General features: G+C 47.2%; 1 long non-coding RNA gene across 1 annotated transcript; it reads right to left on the reverse strand.

Moving 5' to 3' along the window:
• Positions 1-2,004: 2,004 nt before the first annotated feature.
• LOC123329678 lies at positions 2,005-13,675 on the reverse strand. Its single transcript, XR_006545190.2, has 3 exons — positions 11,778-13,675; positions 11,448-11,530; positions 2,005-2,534 (listed from the first exon to the last, which is right to left on the reverse strand). It is a non-coding gene; the product is annotated as an uncharacterized LOC123329678 (long non-coding RNA).
• Positions 13,676-16,867: the final 3,192 nt, after the last annotated feature.

Consider the following 16,867-nt stretch of genomic DNA (forward strand, 5'->3'; position numbering starts at 1 on the left):
TGAAGGATGCTGTACATCAGGTTAGGAAGAATGACACCTGAGCAACATTAAACTCTCCTACCAATGAATATTGGCTCTCTCTCATTTAGATAACCCTTGATTTCTCTCACGAGTATTTTGTGGTTCTCCTTATATGCATCTTACATTTTACACACACACACACACACACACACACATATACACCGTATTTATACTTAAGCATTTAATTTTGGGGTTAATGTAAATGGTGTTTTTTAATTTCCAGTTCTTCACTGCTAGTAAAGGAAAGCAACTGGCTTGTGTATGTTAACAGTGTATTCTGCAACCATGCGACAATTATCTATCAGTTCCAGGAGTCTTTTATCAAGTCTTTGAGATTTTTTTATGTAGACAGTCATGCCATCTGTGAACAAAGACAGTTTTATTTTTTCCTTCCAGTCCTCATACATTTTCTTCCATTATTTCTTTCTCCGTTAATCTTACATTGGGTAGGCTTCCAGTATAATGTTGACTACGAGCTGGGGGACAGGACATCTATGCCTTGTTCCCAATGAACAATTTTTAATTTTAATAAATCATTTTATATGCTTTCTTTTCCTCTCCCCACTCACCATATCAATTACAATTCTTTTTTTTTTTATGGTTAATGGTGGATTTGGTGTTGTATCTAAGAAATCTTCACCTAAATGAAGCTTATAATGTTCCTCTTTCATTATCTCCTAGAACTTTTAGCTTTAGATTTTGCATTTAGGGCCAAGATTATTTGTTTTGAGTAAATTCTTTTAAGAGATCTGGGTTGAACTTCTTTACACGGATGTTCAGATAGATATTAATATCCAATTATCCAGTACTAGTTTTTGAAAGACTCTTCTCTCTCCAGTGGTTTTCCTTTGTACTTTTGTCAAAATTTATTTGTCCATATGTATGTGGGTCTATTCTGTCTCTCTGTTCTGCTCCACTGATATTTGTACGTGTTGGTTACGATACAAAACGGCCTTGCTGCAGCTTTATGGGAAGTCTTGAAAGGCAGGTCATGCTCGCGTGTGAATTCTCAACTCTGTTCTACTTCAAAGTTGCTGTGACTGTTGCTGGTTCCTTTCATCTTCATAAAACTTTCAGAATCAATACGGCAGTTTCAACAAAGGGCCTGCAGGGATTTTTGTTTGGGACTGCATCCACCCTAGGTCAGTTTTAGGGAAATTAACATCTTAACAATTCAAGATCTATACACAGTAAATACCTCATCTGTTTGTGTGTGTGTGTGTGCTGAGTCACTTCATCTTGTCCAACTCTTTGCAACCCCGTGGACTGTAGTCCAGCACACTCCTCTGTCCACAGGATTCTCCAGGCAAGAACACTGGAGTGGGTTCCATGCCCTCCTCCAGGGGATCTTCCTGACCCAGGGATCCAGCCCAGGCCTCCCGTGTCTCGAGCATGGACAGGCAGGCTGTTTACCCTGTGCCACCTGGGAAGCCCCTCGTCTGCTCAGTCTCTTCTTTAATTTCTCAAAAGTGCTCTGTAGCTTTTCGTGTACTGGTCTTAAAGATCTTTTGACAGATTTGTCCCTGTTTCATATTTTTTATTTTATATGGTATCTTAAAATTTTAATTTTTTACTGCTTATTTTTAGTATTCAAAAATATAACTGCTTTTAGTATACTGACACTATATTCTATAACTTTTCTAAACTTATTTATTCTAATAGATTTGGGGGATACAGATTTTATTGGAGCATCTACATTGACTATTATGTTGTTTCCAAATAAAAATAATTTGACTTCTTTTCTAATCTGGACAATCCTGAATAAGAGTGGTGACATTAGGTATCCTTGCCTTATTCTTGCTCTTAGAGGGAAATTATTCAGTCTTTCTCCTTTAAAATATGTTGTTAACTGTAGGTGTGTTGTAAATCTTTTATCTGTCTGCAAAGTTCCCTTCTATTTGCTGATAATTTTTATTAGGGCAGAAGTAGGATTTTGTCACATGCTCTTACTGAAACAGCTAAATGATAATGTGATTATTCGTTTTTACTTTGTTAATACAGTTAATGTGAATTACAGGAACTGATTTCCCAGGGTTAAGCCAAACTTGCATTTCCAGGTAAACCCTACTTATCACTTTGCTTGGATAATTACTTACAAGTACGTATTCTATTATGTTTGTGACTGCTTTGGGATTGATAGCACAGTTTTAATACATCACTATTCACCCTCAAGTGGCATTATTCCATTTCACTTGTAGTGTAAGAACCTTACAATAGGCAACAGCCAGCCTTGTTTGGCTAAGTGAGCAGAGCCCTAGAAGACAGAAAGATATACTGCCGCTAGGAGGTGGCTGTAAAATATAGAAAGAAAACAAAAATACAGCGATTTTTCAGTGAAAGCACCATGTTTTCTCCACGCATCAGCAAGTTTCTGGCTTTAGCTTTCTGTGTAGCGTCTTGAAAAGACACTTGGTTTTCAGGATGAAAGCAAGAGTAGGAAGAGGTACTTGTTTCTCAGATATAAGGCCGGTTGCTTCTAATTTCACTCTGCTGGCTGGTTGGACCCCCTGCATCTGTGTTAAACCACAAAGACAGAAATTAACACTGTACCCTGAGTTGACTGGGCAGCATCACTTCAGACTGCTGGGAGCTGCAGTTGCGTCGGCGACACGGCAGCCCGGGCGTCCTGGGGCTGTGAAGACGCCTGTGCGACGGCATCTGCGCAGTGGGCATTGCAACAGGGCCGATGGCTCCGCTGCAGAGCGTGGAATGCAGGGAACAGTAGGGCATGGACTTGGTGCCGCCTGGCGCTCAGGTGTCCCCAGAAAGAGCTCAGCGTTCCTGACAGGCTAGGTCTGAGTTCCTTCCACGCTCTGTAAGCTAAGCTCTAATCCGTCTCTTCCCAGGGAGGCACTCGGTCACTACGGAGTGTCCACCTGAGGACAGGTTCAGCACCACGCTGTCCCGGGTGACGTCTGAGGGTTACACCAACTACTGGTCTCACAGTAAGCACACTTCTGAAGACGGAAAATTACACTTGCTCATCCAAACAAAGTAATCTTCTGTGGACGAGTGACATGAAAGTGGTTTTTGTTCGTCTGAACTGCATTCTAGGTTCCCATCTCCATGGGCTCAGAGACCTCACGGGTCTAACATACCAGCGTTGACCAGACCCTGTGCCCAACTCAGGGCAGACCTGCGATAAATGCTGATGGTCACCTCGGTCTGTACGGCTGTGCGCCGGCTGTTAACTCTTCATCCAGTTGTCAACTTCTGACTCTTAACTGGTACAGACCGTTCACACATCATGTGATTGTCGACACACTGGATTAGATCCACCACCTTGCTGTTTTCTATTTGTTCTGGTTTCCTCTGCTGCTTTCCCTCAGGTTATTTGAGCATTTGTTAACCATTTTACTTTCTGAATTGATTTGTATTTATATCATATGTGTGTATATGTACATATACCTCTATACGTATGAACACATGCATGTATCATACATATAGGCATATGGTGTATTATGTATATATACATATGTATACATATATATTTTTCACTAATTGCCTTAGGGTAATTATATGAGGTGATGGAAGTGTGGGGGAATAATTGTGAAACATATAAGTGTATCAAATCAGCACGTTCTACACCTTAAACTTACACCATGTGGTGTGCTGATTTTACATTCATCGACCTGGAAAATAGGAATCGGGACAGGCAAGAGCACTGTCAGCCCCTGGGCACTGGGGAAAGCTCAGTGCAGCTCGCAGGAAGGGGCAAGAGCAGAAGCCACCCCGGGGCGCAGAGAGACGTGTCCACACTACACCAGGCAGACAGGACCACCTCAGAGCTAAGAGGCTGCCCTCCCATGACCGAGGGGCCAGGGCCTCTCCGTGGCCAAGGCACAGCTTGACCAGAACAACAGAACCCCTGTTCACCCCCAAACCCCGTCAGCACAGGATCCATGGCACATAGGCTGCAAGAGACAGACCAGCCGAGGGTAAAGGGTGAGGACACAGCAGGCACCAGGAAACGCATCCAAACCAGCCCTCACCCTAAACACCCAGACTGCTAGGGGAATGTGAATTGCCGCTGAACCCTGAGCATTACCATAGCAACAACGCCTCCAAATCCAGCCTGGCACATAATTAGATTTGCTCAGACCCTTGCCTAGCAGACAGAGAGGTGAGCCAACTTTCAGGTCCATACACTATTTACTTCTGTATCTACCATGCTACCCAAGATGTCCCGATTTCACCAGGATTCCACAAGGAAGATGAAACATCCAGCAAAATACACTTCAAGGAGTCAAAGTAATCATGAGAACCAGACTCGGCTATGAAACAGATGCTAGTACTATCAGAGAGGGAGCTAGGGTAATTGTGATTAGTATGTTAGAAACTTACCTTCCCCAACGCATGAAAGTGAAAAGTGAAAGTGAAATCGCTGTCGTGTCTGACTCTTCGCGACCTCATGGACGGCAGCCTACCAGGCTCCTCCATCCATGGGATTTTCCAGGCAAGAGTACTGGAGTGGGTTGCCATTGCCTTCTCCGATAATGAAAAAATGGGTAATGTGCATGATCAGAAGGGTAATTTCAGCAAAGAGAAACTGAAAGAAACAAGGAAAGGGGCTAGAAGCGAAAAATAAATGACAGAAGAGGAAATCCTGTAACAGGATAATTAGAGAAAGGAACCAAGTAAAGGGAAAGGGAGGATCCAGGGATGCAAAGATAGACCAGCAGAAATTTCTCAAACTGAAAGCAAAAAGACGAAAACCTAGTGTGTATGTGCTGGAGGAGGGGGCGGGAGCTCCAGATGTGCTCGCTGTGGAAGGAGGTGTCTGCATAATCGGAATCCCGTGTGGAGCGAGTGGGACAGAGCAGGAGGAATATTTACTGTAACAGCAATGGAGGGCTCTCCCAAGTGAATGACAGACACCAAGTCACACACTCAAGAATCTCAGAAAACACCAAGAGAGATGAACACAAAAGAAACAAATGAACAAATAACATTCCGAGGCACGGCACAGCAAACTCCTGAAAACAAGAGACAAGGAAATCCTCACTAAAGCCTGCTGGGGGCAGGAGAACAATTGGAGGAGCAAATATGGAGTTACCATGACTCAGAAACAACACAGAACAAAAGATGGTGCAGAGACATCTTTAAAGGAGAAAAAGGGGGAAATTCTGTCGATCCATAAACCCAGTTAAAATATTATTCAAACTTGAAGAATCAATAGAGTCTTTTGCTGACAAAAATAAAAAAGGAGCAGTGAAAATTTATTTCCATTAGACTTAGAATCCAAGAAAAGTAAAAGGCAACTTCTCAGGTATAAATAATATGGTATCAGACAAAAATTAGATCTACAGAAAGAAATAAAGAACACAGGGAACGGAATAGTTGAAGGTAGGTGAAATTTTTTTTGCCCTATTTCAGTTGTTGTAACAACAATGGACTGTTTAAAGCAAAATTATTAGCAATGTGTTGTGTTTTTATAGATTATGTAAAATGATACATATGAGAACAAGGAGAAAAAGGATGGAGTGAGGATTTAGGGATAAACCTGGTCAGCGGGTCCTTGTGCTAATGTGAATGGCATCGTATTACTTGAATAAAGGGCTCCAATTAATTAAAGGTATATACTATATACCCTAAGCCAATGAGTTAAAAAATATATATGTAAACATATGTATATATGCATAATACTTACACCATATGCCTACATGTATATGCATGTGTTCAAATTTATAGATGTATATATATACAAATACACATATATATAAATACAAATCAATTCAGAAACTAAAATGGTAAACAAATACTCAAATAACCTGAAGGAAAGCAGGAGAGGAAAAAACAGAACAAATAGAAAACAGTAAGATGATGGATTTAATCCAGCGTATTAATGATCACATTACACGTGAATGGTCTGTACACACCAGCTAAGACTCAGAGGTTTACAGACTGGACGAAAAGTAACAAGAAGGCCCAGCGCACTGCTGTGTCAGAAACCAACTTTAAAGACGAAGACACAGATAGGTTAGAATGGAACAGTCTGAGAAAAGACGAGTCCTCCGATTGTACTCGAAAGGCAGCTGGAGTAGCTCCGGGGACACGACAGTGAGGTCCGCGGGAGAGCGCCACCGGCAGGGCGCAGAGGGCACTCACGCGGTGGGAGGCCTGCTCCCCAGGGAGACAGGACACCTGCGTGCACACAGCCAGCACCGGAGCTTCCAAACACGTGAAGCAAAAGCTGCGGGAGACTGAGGCAACACAGGGCTGTCTACAATCACAGAATTTATTCCTTTCCCAGTAACTGACGGAACAGGAAAACTGAGTATCGGTGAGGGTGTTCCTGGATCTTCTGAACACGACCGTCAACAAGCACAGCTAAACTGATTTTTATAGACTCCTTCACCCAGCAAATGGAGAACACATGCCTCACACGCGTGTGGGGCTTCCATCAAGACAGATCAGTTTTTTAGCATAAAACAAACCATGACAAATCTAAAAGGTCAGAGTCAAAAGACGTTCTGAGACCATAAGAGAATTAAACTAGAAATCAATAACAGAACGATACCTAGAAAATCCACCCAAAATGCATGTTGGAGAAGGGAGAAATTTTCCTTACCAAAAATTTACAATCAATGAGTGTAAAAAAAAAAAGAGGGAATTAAAACCATTATCAGAACATCACAAGAATAATAGATACAGGCAAGTTCAGCCAATGAATGTTAGAACCGGTTGGTAAAATACAATCGAGAAACAGATGTTTGCATAATGTGGACGTTCTTCTATCCGAAAGGTGCTGGTTTACAAGAGAAGAGGTAGTCTTTCACCTCCTTGGCTCGGCCTCGTGTCACGCAAGGACACAGCAGCGCTGTCATATATTGTCTCTGTGCAGATCTTCCCCAAAATTCATCACCTGAGCTTAACCTCAAGAAAAAGAAAACAAACCCCAAATGAGGGCTATCCTTCACTCCCTGATCAGCACTGGTCAAGAGTCAGGGTCGCCAGAAACAAGCCCACAGGGAGGATCTGTCAGTTATGGGGAAAAAGAGAGAAATGGCCCCTCAAGACAAGGCAAGGCTCTGGGCCAGACCCCGGGACAGTGGGCAAGCGAAGTCCACTTAGATTCTGTTCACATGTTAATTCTCAAGTGTGAGATGGTAACAGACTCGGAGCTGTGTGAGGAGCATGTGTTATCTCCGCAAGGGCTCTGTAGTCTACAATACTCTCAAAACAAAAAGTTTAAAGAAAGAAGACAGAAAAAAGAGAAAAGGCAAAAAGCCCAAAAGTGACACATGGGGAACATATAGCAGTATAATATGGGCGCATGTGTGCACAGCCGCTCAGTCCTGTCTGACTCCTTGTGACCCTGTGGACTAAAGCCCACCAGGTTCCTCTGTCCAGGGGATTTCCCAGGCAAGACTAGGAGAGTGGGTCTCTATTTCCTTCTCCATAATGTGGGTACATGAGCCTAAACAGAGTGATGTTTTTATTTAGTATTAGTGATGACCTGCCAATTAAGAGACAGTGATGGTCACACTGAACAAAAAGCAAGACCAACTTACAAGCTGTTTACAAAACATGCACATTAAATATAAAGACACAGATAAAAAACAAGAGTGGGAGAGTGTTTGCTATGCCAATATTAATCCTAAAAAATACAGTGAAAGTATTAATATTCAGTACAAAAAATATTACCAGGGAAATAGAGAGACATGTTGTAAAGATGAAATAGATGGTAAATTCATCAAGATGACACAATGATTTTAAATATGCATGCACCTAATACATAAGTGAAGTAAAAGGCAAAGGAGAAAAGGAAAGATATACCCATTTGAATGCAGAGTTCCAAAGAATAGCAAAGAGAGATAAGAAAGCCTTCCTCAGTGATCAGTGCAAAGAAATAGAGGAAAATAGAATGAGAAAGACTATAGAGATCTCTTCAAGAAAATTAGAGATACCAAGGGAATATTTCATGTAAAGATGGGCACAATAAAGGACAGAAATAGTATGGACCTAACAGAAGCAGAAGATATTAAGAGGTGGCAAGAATACACAGAAGAACTATACAAAAAAGATTTTCACAGCCCAGATAATCACAATATTGTGATCACTTACCTAGAGCCAGACATCCTGGAATGCGAAGTTCAGTGGGCCTTAGGAAGCATCACTACGAACAAAGCTAGTGGAGGTGATGGAATTCCAGTTGAGCTCTTTCAAATCCTAAAAGATGATGCTGTGAAAGTGTTGCACGCAATATGCCAGCAAATTTGGAAAACTCAGCAGTGGCCACAGGACTGGAAAAGGTCAGTTTTCATTCCAAGCCCAAAGAAAGGCAATGCCAAAGAATGCTCCAACTACCGCACAATTGCATTCATGTCCCACACTAGTAAAGTAATGCTCAAAATTCTCCAAGCCAGGCTTCAACAGTACATGAACCCTCAACTTCCAGATGTTCAAGTTGGTTTTAGAAAAGGCAAAGGAACCAGAGATCAAATTGCCAACATCCGTTGGATCATTGAAAAAGCAAGAGTTTCAGAAAAACATCTACTTCTGCTTTATTTACTATGCCAAAGCCTTTGACTGTGTGGATCACAATAAATTGTGGAAAATTCTGAAAGAGATGGGAATACCAGACCACCTGACCTGCCTCCTGAGAAACCTGTATGCAGGTCAGGAAGCAACAGTTAGAACTGGACGTGGAACAGACTGGTTCCAAATAGGAAAAGGAGAACGTCAAGGCTGTATATTGTCACCCTGCTTATTTAACTTATATGCAGAGTATATCATGCAAAATGCTGGGCTGGAAGAAGCACAAGCTGGAATCAAGATTGCCGGGAGAAATATCAATAACCTCAGATATGCAGATGACACCATCCTTATGGCAGAAAGCGAAGAAAAACTAAAGAGCCTCTTGATGAAAGTAAAAGAGGAGAGTGAAAAAGTTGGCTTAAAGTTCAACATTCAGAAAACTAAGATCATGGCATCCAGTCCCATCACTTCATGGCAAATAGATGGGGAAACAGTGGAAACAGTGAGAGACTTTATTTTTCGGGGCTCCAAAATCACTGCAGATGGTGACTGCAGCCATGAAATTAAAATATGCTTGCTCCTTTGAAGAAAAGATAAGACCAAAATAGACCACATATTCAAAAGCAGAGACATTACTTTGCCAACAAAAGTCTGTCTAGTCAAAGCTTTGGTTTTCCCCATAGTCATGAATGGATGTGAGAGTTGGACTGTGAAGAAAGCTGAGCACCGAAGAATTGATGCTTTTGAACTGTGGTGTTAGAGAAGACTCTTGAGAGTTCCTTGGACTGCAAGAAGATCCAACCAGTCCATCGTAAAGGAAATCAGTCCTGAATATTCACTGGGAGGACTGATGCTGAAGCTGAAACTCCAATAGTTTGGCCACCTGATGAAAAGAACTTACTCACTGGAAAAGACCCTGATGCTGGGAAAGATTGAAGGCGGGAGGAGAAGGGGACGACAGAGGATGAGATGGTTGGATGGCATCACCGACTCACCGGACATGAGTTTTGAGTAAACTCCAGGAGTTGGTGATGGACAGGGAGGCCTGGCGTGCTGCAGTCCATGGGGTTGCAAAGAGTGGGACACCACTGAGTGACTGAACTGAACTGATGCACCCAATAATATATTTTCAAAATAAAAGAAACAAAAACAGTTAAAATAGAAAGGTTATATAGACAGCTACAAAATTGTCGTTAAATTTTTCAATATTCATCTGTAAGGAAGAGAACAAGGAGACACAAAATCAATAAGTGGAAAGATGACTTGAATAGCACTATCAAACAATTAATTTGATCTAACTCAAATTAATAAAATGCTGCATGTAGTGGCAGAATTGCATTCAGTTCAAATGCACGGGGAATATTCAATTTGATAACCCTTTTGTCAGGTTCTAAATCTAAAGAGAAAATAAATCAGTCTGAGAATATTTGTTGACCACAATATAATTTAAAAATGAGTTGTAAAAATATATGTAAAAATATACAAATATATGAAAATCAAACAACATAATTCTAAGTAACCCATGTGTCACAGAAAGAAAAACACAAGGGTAACTAGAAAATACATTGAAAATGAGAACACATCATACGGAAATCTGTGCTATCTAGTTAAAATAATGGTACGTGGAAGTTTCTGTCTTTACATGCTTATAATTGAAAAAAAAAAAAGACCTAAAATTGCATAAATTAAGCTTTTACAGTGGAAAAAGAAGATCAAAATACCCAGAGGACATAAACTGAAGGGAAGAAAGGGAAGAGTGGAAACCCTCAGACTGCACAGACATTAAACATCGTAATGACTCATCATGAACAATTTCATGCCAAAAAGTTTGGTGATTTCAGTGAAACAGATTAATTTTGGGATGGACAAAAAGAATGAATCAATATAAAATATAAAATTTGAATAGTCCTACTGCTACTGCTACTGCTAAGTCACTTCAGTCGTGTCCGACTCTGTGCGACCCCAGAGACGGCAGCCCACCAGGCTCCCCCGTCCCTGGGATTCTCCAGACAAGAACACTGGAGTGGGTTGCCATTTCCTTCTCCAATGCATGAAAGTGAAAAGTGAAAGTGAAGTCGCTCAGTCGTGTCCGACTCTTAGCAACCCCATGGACTGCAGCCCACCAGGCTCCTCCATCCATGGGATTTTCCAGGCAAGAGTACTACACCTATTAAAAGTATTAAATCTTAAAAAAAAATTTCCCACAAATAAAATGTCAAACCCAGACAGCTTCACTGAAGAATTTTTTCCACATAAGTGTGAAATAATACAAATAGTACTCAAATTCTTTGTTAAAATAGACCAGGGAGAACATTTATCCAATTTATCTCTAAAGCCAACATTACAATATCAAGACCACAAAATTGTTAAAAAAAAAAAAAACTATAGGAAGATATCCTCCATTAAATGAAAGCAAGTACTTAATAAAATATCAGCCAATACAGTGCAGTAAATACACAAAGGAACAGGAAGCACACGCCAAGCAGGGACTTGTCTGGGCGATGCAAATGGGGAGGCCTGAACCCAGAGCTCCTGAACCCAGAGTGGGGTCTCCTTCTCAAAGGGTGCCCCCCCACAAGACGTCCGTGACACGCAGGCAGTCCCCGCGGACAAAAGCCATCACCACACAAGGGCAGAGTCGCAGGTCACTGTGCAGACCAGGGAGCCAGAGACAGGAGGGCTAGCCTGGCGGGGCCAGTCTCCAACTGCCAACTGGAGACTGGGGCTCCCTCCACCCCTGGCCCCTGGGGGGCCCCAGTCTCCAGTTGGCAGTTGGGTCCTGGAGAGAGGGGCATGGGCACCTCACCCCCACCCCGGGGCCTCCTTCCTGGACAGGAAGCCTCATAGGCCTGAAGCTGCCCGCTGCCCTGGGGGCAGGGAGGGGGTAAAGCTTCCAGCGACTGGAGCTTCATCCTCCCCTCACCCAGACCCCGAGCCTCCCTCACCTGTCGGTGGTCCCAGGCTTCCTTACTTTCCAGACAGTAATTCCAAGTCATCCAGGCAGAGTGACCTCTCCCACGCCGGGTCCCTGGTGGAAGGCAATTTGCATCAAAGACAAATGAGAGTAACCTCAGGGCCAAGCAGCAGCAGCTGCCAGTCACCCCGCCCGCACAGTTAGCCTCATTAGTAAAAGTCAAATGTGTCAAAAGCGTTAAAATTACGACATTAGATCCAATTATCATGTCACAGCAGTTCGGGAGGTTGTCCAGGGGGTATTCACTAGCTCAGAGAATTTCAGGGGCTCCCTCCCCGCGCATTGCTTCGGGAGGCATTACTTTCTCTTCCTCCTGAAGATTAAACACTTCCTTCCAGGCTCTGTCTGTAGGCAGCGCTAGCTGGCCGTCTCCTCCCTCGACTCTGCTGGGCCGGGCCAGGCTGAATGAGCTCGGGTGAGGGCGTGAGGCAGGCAGGCACCAGCTCAGCAGCCGTGTCCCCACGGTGTCCTGGATCCTGGGGCGGGGGGGGGTGGGGGGGTGATGGTCAGTACGCCAGCACGCCCAGGCTCACAGCCCCGCTGCCATCCCCGAGCGGCCCGGGCCTCTCTGTGCAGGCGGCTGGTGCCAGCGCAGCCTCAGGCAGTCTCCACCTGGACAGAGCGGTCACCCTAGGTGTGTGCTGGTGAATGAATGGAATCCCCCCGACAAGCCCTGCGCCGCAGGGTGACAGCTCATGGCCCCAGCGATGCAGGCAGGGGCTTCAGCCTCCAGGGTGGGCACAAGCCCTCACCCCTTCAGAAGGAGGCTCTGCCTGGAGCCCACTGCCCGCCCCGTGAACACCCACGAAACTGAGGCGAGGGGTGCTCACGGGGGCACAGAACAGGGGTGCAGGTGCTATTAGCCCCCCTTTTCCGAGGAGAAAACCAGTGAAGAGACAGGACGGTGCTGGTTGTTACAGAAGCTGGAACCAAGGGTCTTCTGTGCCTCACCCAAGACCAGTGCTCGGGGGCCAGCCACATGGCTTTTGCGTGTTTGTGGGGGTTGGCTGGGCCTGGGTCGCCCCTGACATGGAGCCAAAGGGCCCCTTGAAGATTCAGGGATAGGGGAGCAAGAGCCACACGGCCCAGGGCCCTCTGCCCCACGCCCCGCTGGTCTCCCCAGCCCTGCACGCTGCATCCAACCCAGCAAAGTCCACTTCACACCACACCGCGAGCCAGGTGAGTGCCCGTGGAAGGCGGCACTCCTGACGAAAAGGCGCCATGGGTCAGGCTGGGCAGGGACCCGAGAGCAACAGGAACTGCATGTGAAGGTTTCGTGTGGATTTGCTTGGGATGCGGATTTTACAACGGTGAACCCTGCTGCCTTCCTAAATCTCCATGTGTGGGGACAAGGGAGGTCCAGTGCCGTCACCCGGTCACCAGGGACAACAGGCCTCGGGGGAGACCCAGACCCGCTGTTTAAAGTGCCTGCAGCCTCAGGGGCAGCCAGCCCGTCCCTGGCACCTCTGCCCACGTCAGGCCAGCCTGGGCCACTGCCCCCACCTCCTGGCCCTGTGGGTCCGGACAAGTGCGGTGTGTGGAGGGGGTTTCTCGGTCTTCACCTTACGGCCAGGCTTGACTCCTGGAGGTTACAGAGACGCAGCCAACCTGAAGTGCAGTGACACAGGGGAGGGCCGGGGCACGGCCTCCTCCTCCAGGCTCCCACGCTAGCTCCTCATCACCCTCTCAGGCCTGCAGTCACTGCCCAGGCCTGTCACCAGCCACTCTTGGGCACACACTCAGCCTCACCTGCTTCCAGGGAGCCCGTCCCTGATTCTGAGCTCCCTGAGCCTCTGGGGTCCAGGGAACCCTCGACAGGCCTCCCCTCACTGTGAACCTGAATGACGTGCTGCTCACCTGCTCTGCCTGTGAGTTCAGTTCAGTAGCCCCGGCCCCGCACCCCACGGTCTGTCTGCGACAGAAGAAGACAAGTGAACAAGCGACAAAGGTCACAGTTCACGGGAGGAAGTCAGGGAGCTTATTTTTCTTCCTCACAAATCACCTTGTCTTTACATAATGGCTTTTTTCCATTTGGGAGATTACTAAGCTAAAACTTAGTACATGAGCGATCCTTTCTTCAGAAAAACAAAACCAAAACATATTCACAAACATAACATTTTCCATGGACTAGAAGAGCTTCCTTAAGTAACCCATCCCCATGGGGGAGAAGAAACCACCTCCTTAGGAACCCTGCTCCCCACCCTTCCCCCATCACCACCAGGTCAGTCACACCCCACCCCACCCCACCACCATCACCAGGTCAGCCCTGCCCTGCCCCCCATCACCAGCAGGTCAGCCCCGCCCCACGTCCATCATCATCACCAGGTCAGCCCTGCCCCCCATCACCACCAGGTCAGCCCCGCCCCACGCCCATCATCATCACCAGGTCAGCCCTGCCCTCCCATCACCACCAGGTGAGCCCCGTCCCCCCAGGTGAGCCCTGCCCCCATTACCACCAGGTCAGACCTGCCCTGCCCCCCATCACCACCAGGTCAGCCCCGCCCCCATCACCAGATCAGCCCTGCCCCGCCCCCATCATCACCACCAGGTCAGCCCCCCCCACCCCCATCATCATCACCAGGTCAGCCCTGCCCTCCCATCACCACCAGGTGAGCCCCGTCCCCATCATCACCAGGTGAGCCCTGCCCCCATCACCATCAGGTCAGCCCTGCCCCCATTACCACCAGGTTAGCCCTGCCCCGCCCCCATCACCACCAGGTCAGCCCCGCCCCATCACCATCACCAGGTCAGACTTACCCCGACCCACATCATCACTAGGTCCGCCCCACCCCCCATCATCACCAGGTCAGCCCCGCTCCCCCATCAACTCCAGGTCAGGTCCTCTCCCCCATCATCACCACCAGGTCAGGGCCGCTGTCTCCTCTGTGCTTGCCCCCCAGCCTCATCACTGAAGCGTCCAGTGGGAACTACCAAGGGGACAAGTACCCCTCGCACAGCTGAAACTCAGCTGTCAGAGGCGCTGGCGTGCCTGGAGCAGCCTGGGAGGCTGGCCAGCTCTGCCCCGGGCCCCGCTCAGAGGTCCCGGCTCTGCCCGGGCCGAGCCTCCAGGCCCTCCCTGCTCCGCCACCACCAGCCCAAACCCGGGAGGCAGGGCCTTTGGCACAGCCTTGGGGAGGGGGCTTCTGTGGACCACCTCCTCCAAGTGCCGAGTCCCTCGCCCACCCCTGAGGTCCCCACAACCTTCTGGGAGAGCGATGGCTGCTGAGAAAACGTGAAGGACGGCAGACCGTTCCCTCCAGGATTCACCCGACCACGTTTCTCAGCAGTGGGCTCTCAAGACCTCCCTCGTTTCTAAGGCAGGTCACCCGCCCCTTCACTGTGTGTCCGCCCGCTGCAGTGATTCCCGAGACCCCACCTCATTTCCACACGGGAAAACGAGGGAAGTGGGCGGGAGACCAAGGGAAACGAAAAGGAAGTGAGCAGCCGGGGGAAGACTCTGAGCCGGGGCCCCCGGAACGCAGGTGCACATACCTCCCGGGAACCGGAAGCGCTGTGCTCCCCGCGGCGGCCTCAGGCTGCTCTCCGAAGCTCTGCAGCCTGGCCCAGCATGGCCAGCAGCTGCCTGTGCGGTGGGAGCGCCCGGGCTCTGAGGAGCCAGGCTGCGGCCCTGTGCTGCCCGCCCCTGGTGCATCCTCCCGGCCAGCCGTGGCCACCTGCACCGAAGGGGCAGACGCAGGCCTTTGTGGACAAAGCGCCTGAGGCAGACGCGGAGGCGGCAGGGTGGGGCGAGGGGCGCTGCAGATTACACACAAAGGTTCAGACAGCCCCTGGGCTGGGGTGGCCTGAGTTCCGGCAGGTCTGTGGTGTTGTGGTGTCCGAGCCGAGACCCTGCGGTCGGTCAGCTGGTGGACAGGAGCATGGCGGGGGACAGGGTGGGGGAGCGGGGACCACAGAGGGAGAACAAGGCCCGACTCAGGGCCTCAAGGACCCTGCGACAATTGAGTCTGTGACACTGAACGCAACCCCACGAATCTTTCTGTGTTCTATGGGAGAGCGAAGGAGTCTAAGAATGTATTAAAAATTCCCATGAATTTAGGCAAAGGTGGTTCCTTAAGCATGGTGACAAATAGCCCCCAGAACCAGCTCTCAACAGTCAGTCAGCACAGGCTGGCGCTCAGGGACACCTTCCCTGGGACAAGCACTCTCTCTGGAGTTTCCGAGCAGGAGCGCAGCTGCACGCAGCACATAAACACACGGCCTGCTGTGTCCTCGCAGAGCCTCGCCAAGCATCTCGGGCTGGTGAGACGGGCCCCGAGGGCAGGAAGTTTTCCAAGTTCGATTTTAGATTGTTTTCCTCCTGGAGAAACTTCTGGCTCCTTGATAAAGTTTCACCATAATCTATGGTCTTGTGCTTTGCTGGGAGATAACAAAAAAAAGCAAAACACTGACTCTGTCTAACAATGGCCATTATGGGAAAGGTGTGAAAGGTCAAAATCAGTATGCACAAGTTTACAAGTATTTCAAAAAAATAGGAATCAAAACACCAAACATTTAACAGCCAGCTGCCTAGTGGGTGTGCGGGGGTCTCAGTGCTCCAAGTCCAGGACAGCCCCCATCAGACACCGTGCCCTGTCCAACCTGCTCTCATCAGTTCTCCTCTAAAATACCGAATTTCTTTACATTATTTGTTTTATAGTTCAATCGTCAGTCCATCAAATGGGGAAGACAGAGACATAAAATTTAAAGTTCATTTTAAGTCCAGTGAAAGGCACGTCTAACTTCTGAACAATGGATGCATTAATGCTATTTGAAGCCATTATGTTTGGGATAATTTGTTAGAGCAGACGTAGAAATGAATACAGCTACATAAGGCAGTTTTAGAAAGCTTTCTTTGAAGAGCAGACTAAACAAAGATTTGAATTTGTAACTAAATAAAGATAAAATGTTTTCTTCAGAAAATATTCAAAATGCATCCTGGAATAGATCTCACCAGGGAGGTGAAGAAGCCTTATCCCCACCCCTTTTTTTTTTAAATAAATGTGCTCAAATCTGATTTAGAAGATTCAATTATCAAATAAATTCAAATATGAATTTTCAAATTTAGAAAATAGCCAATATATAACTAGACATTCCCAGGTAGCCTTAAAAAGTAAACAAGCTAGAAAAACAACTGGGCAGCCTGGAGCCTCTGTGCCGGCCTCTGGAGGGGAGAGCGGCCTCACTGCCAGTCGCCCTCCAGAGGAGCTTCCTGGGGGCAGCCACCCCTCAGCACCCACCAGGTCCCCCAGATCCAAAGGCCACTCGCGACCTGGCTAAAGCCCTGCTTTAACTGTACCGTCCAAGTGCCTCCTGGACACCTCAGAAGACAGATTTCTTTATAAATTCTTAAAAGCACATGTGGAAATATCAGAGTGATCATTATGACATTAT

The sequence above is a fragment of the Bubalus bubalis genome, chromosome 16 (genome assembly GCF_019923935.1).
Source record: "Bubalus bubalis isolate 160015118507 breed Murrah chromosome 16, NDDB_SH_1, whole genome shotgun sequence".
Taxonomy (NCBI): Eukaryota; Metazoa; Chordata; class Mammalia; order Artiodactyla; family Bovidae; genus Bubalus; species Bubalus bubalis.